This window comes from Lygodium microphyllum, chromosome 11, assembly GCF_053477565.2.
Source record: "Lygodium microphyllum isolate KBCC chromosome 11, Lygodium_microphyllum_v1.1.10, whole genome shotgun sequence".
Lineage (NCBI taxonomy): Eukaryota > Viridiplantae > Streptophyta > Polypodiopsida > Schizaeales > Lygodiaceae > Lygodium > Lygodium microphyllum.
Window position 1 is genome coordinate 156067274 of NC_141145.1, and position 5476 is coordinate 156072749.

Here is a 5476-nt window from a genome sequence, read left to right on the forward strand (position 1 = left end):
ATTCTATTTTTTGGATGTACTTCGATTTAAGTTCTGTACTTGTGATTGCATATTGTAGCTTTTTTTTGTGGCCTAACCTTTAGCTATCTGTCTAACCTGTTAGATTGTCTCAAATCTAGGCACCTTTCAGATGGAACATTGTTTCAAGTGTCCAAAACTCTGAATTTTCAGCATTTTATTTTCATACGCTTTTTTCATTCCCACGACTCCATTAATGTTAACTCCCCAATGTCCACATTATGGCATTTCCACCTGATCTATCCCTCTTTATGTTTGGTGTTTTCCCCTCTTCCCATAACCATTGCATGGGATCCTCAAATTGAAGAGTATCATTTACTGTATGAAGATACAATATTTTCTCAGCTATTGCATCTGTTTGTCCCTTTTTTTCTTGGATGTCCCCACTAGTAAGTGGATGGGGTCGTCTGCCACACCAAAGGAACTTCCTTGATGCATCAGCTAAAGTTTGGCAAGTTTTGAAATCCTAGAGCTAGGATTGACATCTAGGTTCATGATCGGTGGTTTTTCGTCAGAGCAGGATTGACTCCTAGTGTGAGCTCACATGAGGAGACAGTTTGGCGGACTTGGCCAAAGGTAAGGAGTCCATGCTCATGTATGCTCAAAGGGCATTTTCAACAAGACAATCATGTAATGCTATTGTGAGGCATTGTTGATGGATATGGACTTGTTATGATTCTTCTCTACTTTTAGGTTCTAGTGCGATTAACATCAACATAAAGTTCTCTCTCCAAGGTACCTTGGTGGTGGCTTGATCACCCATTGCCTAGATATCCTTGGTCCTATTCTGGTGGTCTCTATAGTATGGCCTATAATGAGTCACCATTGTTGTATCATTATATTATATTAGATCACCATCTTGTCAAGATTGGTTCTTCAATTGAACAAAAATTGTACATGATGGATGCACCGTATGGCAAGTTGTGGAAGGCCAAGGGATTACATGTTGTGACTAGAGATATGCAATATGGAGTTGGTGGGATGCTATTCAAATGAGTAGCTTTCTCACCAACCATGCAAGGTGTAAATGCAGCCATCTTAAAAATTTTACATTGACTTTCGATGACATTGAACTTGATAGGGTGGACTTAGCTTTATCCAATGGGTGGTGGCAACAATGTGAAAGAGCTTACACATGTTTGTGAGCAATGTTGTGTTCAAGTTAAATACTCCAAATGAGGGCTATTTCTATGTTAGCCCAGTTGATTTGGTGAGATCTGCGTGGAAGTTAAAGCACTCAATAGAGGGGAGAGTTGTAGATTGGGATGCAACCCCCCCATGCTTTGTGACAATCCTAGGCGATGGAGGGGACATGTGCACTTTATTGGCATGGTTGGATTAAACTAAGACTGATTAGTAAACTAGGCCAAAAAAGGTAAATCAAGACTAAAAGTTGATAATGTTTTTCAAGGTGGATCATGGGGCATAACTAGCTAGGTTGAATGCGATGGATTTATTATAGGTAGTTAAGATGAATGATACTTTATGTTATTTTATCTAATGTGGTTTTCGTTATTCAAGTTTAGCAGATTTCTAAAAGTAAATCAGGACTAGAATATAATGATGGTCCTTTCTTACTACATGGTTTATAAGCACAGAATGGTTTCAATGGTTCCATACATGTCTCTACAATTTTGGACATGTCAAATTTTAGTCGCAAGCAAGAAGGTAAACTTCTATAGCTTAAAATTAATATGATAATTAATGATCATAGAGACTAATAGTCTCTTTGGCTTACTGAAACGCTTGAGATGATGTATTTCTTACAATATGGGTAGTCTTTTCTTTTGTTGCTTGTGTGGATTAATTAGAGATACTTGTGCATCACAATGTGCTTGTTTGAGGTCTACTTTGCTAGCCAATGGACCATCATTCGAAATTTATTAATGACTGATGAATGCTCCAAGTATCTAGATATTGTACAACTTTTTCGTGAGGATGGTCAAAGGTGGAATGTAGTAGTCCATCGTTCATTTAGCATATTTCTCTAGGTGTCTTTTGGGTATATTGTATTTTATAAGGAAAGCACAAGCTCATGGAGCTTGATATTCAAGCAACCATGCTAGTAACACTTCAGACTATGATAACAAAGGCTTGCTTGATTTGAAAAAGTAGAGACAAATGAGAGATGGCACATGTTTGGTACAAAATGAAGGTAGTGATAGTTCATTGCACTTAAAATTGTCACATTTTGTAAAGATTGGTTGCATTGAACATTGGAAAGATATTGTGAAAACAAGCCATAGTTTTGGTCCCAACGGATTTCATTAGGAGATTAATGCCACAGTTAATGTAATCAAGCTAAAATAGTGCATTACAATGCAAAAGCATGGTATCTCTATTCCTTGTATACGTGATGTGGTTAATGCATGTAGTTGCAAGAAATTTGGCAGGAAATTCCTCAAGATACCTTCCATCTTGTCTGATGTTAGAAATGACATCAAAATATTGCCATGTGAGACAATTTCAATAGATAGGGGATACACAAGGAGTTTGGCTGACATAATTAACATGCAAAAATTGTTTTTTTTTTTGCTTCACTTAAAGAATAATAGCATACTCAAGACACTCAGAGTATGTGGATCATAGAGGATTGATCAGAAGGGAGGTCATATTTGAAATCTAAGGAAATTTAAGAAGTTTGGTGGCCCATTCAATATATATCTAGAGTATGTTGATAGTGTGGATAAAGTAACCATAATATAAATGGATCACAAGGGGGATGTTTATGACATGTGTGTGGACTTAAACCAGTTTTCAATGCATCCATGGGTCATTTCATGGCACATGGATGACTTGTTTAATATTGGCACATCTCATGTTACTAAGATGCTAATATGTAAGGAGATATTTAATGTACAAAGCTTGATACTACTAGATTATGTAGTTGACTGATTGTTCATGATTGTTAAGAAGTTCAAAGGTTGTTACATCAAATAGGTAAGGTTAAATTGTGAGTACCTTAATTTTTCATAAATATGTGTATGGGTTGTATATTAACAACCATAATTTCTTTTATTAAATAGGAAAATTATAAAGTGATACTTGGATTGCAATATACACGAAGACCCTAAATTTAAGAGTACAAAATGTGATATCATAAAAGGTTTGTGTGTATGATGTTATGTCATTATAAATATTGGATGTGCTTCACCATGAGATTATGCATTTGTATAGGTGCTCTATGTTGAGCCCTATAATACAGATATATTACCAATAAGGATAGGCCATTTATCCTTCTTATAAATACCAATATCTTTGGCTTCCCATTTATAATGAACAACTTATTGGGCTTATGTTATGAAGAAATAACACTTACACAATGCAAGCTTTGGAACTAGAATTGAGTATGGCATTCCTTGGAAGGAATGGTAACTGGTCAAGAAAGAGCAGCTTTGGAACTAACATTGATGATGGGGTATCCCTTAAAAGGAATGGTATTCGTTCTAAAGCCATGTTGAAAAATTGCCACAAAATCTTGACTATCATTGAAAGAGGTTGGTCAAGAGCTGTATTGCTATGGAAAGACCAATAATGATGAAACATTCTTGCCATGGTCTATATTGGTAGTTTCAAGAAAAAAATCATGTATAGAGAATTTGCTCCACATAGTTTTTGTTATAAAATTGATGTTTCCATGGTGGAACAATTATATATTTACGATCTCTCTCCACAGTTTGACATCTCCATGGTGGAACAATTATATATTTGAGATCTATCTCCATAATCGAGTAACGGTATGTTTGTGATTGTGTGCTCATACATGTCATAGAAGGTATGAGAGATTATGTTTTTTAGCTTAATAGCGAGTTCAATGTATGCTTCTACAGAGGCAAAATTTGATGTGAAATATCAAGCATTGTTGGGACATTTTGTTCTCCCACCCAAATATGCAATTTTATGTGTCTAATGGATGGGTTGCAAAGATTTGCATATGACAAAGAAGATGGCCTAGGTTTGGCCACTTCTTTCTAATGGATGTGGATATAAAAGACTTGGTGGGGAAACAATGATAATATGTGAAACGTGCTCTTTGGGAGGAAATAATAAGTAAATCCATGGTAGACATGCTACATGTACCCATGGGGGTTTGTCATATAGAGACTAAAAGGAAGTAACATTGCTCCCATTTATTAGAAAAATGAAAAACAAAAAATAGATAATGCCAACATTCTTTTAAAATTTTTACTCTTTCCTCCTTTCCATGACCATGTTTATATTTTCAATGGACTCAACATGCATTACTAATCATGGCATAAGCAAAAGCCACACATCTAGATTAGGTCTAGGGGAGATGAAAGTGCAAAGGTATGAGAAAGAAAAATCCACAAGAGGAATAATAAGTAAGTCCATTGTAGACATGCTACATGCACCCATGGTGGTTTGTCATATAGGGACTCAAAGGAAGTAACATTACTCCCATTTAAAAAAAAACCAAAAACTAAAAATAGATAATGCGAACATTATTTTGAATTTTTTACTATTTCCTCCTTTCAATGACCATGTTTATCTTTTCAATGGATTCAATATGCATTAGTATTCATGGCATAAGCAAAAGCCACACATCTAGATTAGCTCTAGGGGAGATGAAAGTACAAAGGTATGAGAAAGACAAATCCAGCCTTTAAGTCATAAATGCACTTATAATATCATTTTAAATAAAAAGCTCTTATATGCCCTCTTGATGATACCATGTGAATTTGTGATTCAATTGTTGTCTTTAGATTGCAAGCTTGTATGGCATTCACCTTATTCTCAAAGGGAAATCACCTTCACTCCATTTTACCCATCATACAAATTGCACATGCATTGGGAGGTATGCCTATAATGCAAGAGGACAATGCATCATTGAGACATGATAATGCAAGTGATCTATGTCAAGAGGATTGTGTTGATAGAGACATAGACACTTACATTGCTAACAAGGAAGCAACCCCTTGATAACTACAAGTGTCAAAATAGAACATTTTGAATTAGTAACTTCGGTAGTTTTTGAAATATCTTTGGTTGCCATTCATTTTAGTTTGGTCAGAGTATAAATCAAAAAATTTGATACTGGAGAGAGGTTTCAGTATGGAGTTTTTGCTTACCTTGGCACCTCTTATACAGTGTACCTCTACTGTGTTGGCCTCTGGATACCTCTTATTCACTTCCAGGATTGTATGTAGTGTACCATTTAAGTATCTGCAAAAGTGGGGGCTGGTATTGGCCTTTGGACACCTCTTATTCACTTCCAAGATTTTATATTGTGTGTGTTTTTAGTATTTATTCAGGACAATAACATCCACTACTGTATATTCAGTCCCTTGGGGCACTATCTGCTTTTCTCTTAAAAGATCTCAGCCAAATCCCTCAATGCCACTACCTCTTTATTTTATGTGATTCTATTTTTTGGATGTACTTCGATTCAAGTTCTGTACTTGTGGTTGCATATTGTAGCTTTTCTTTGTGGCCTAAC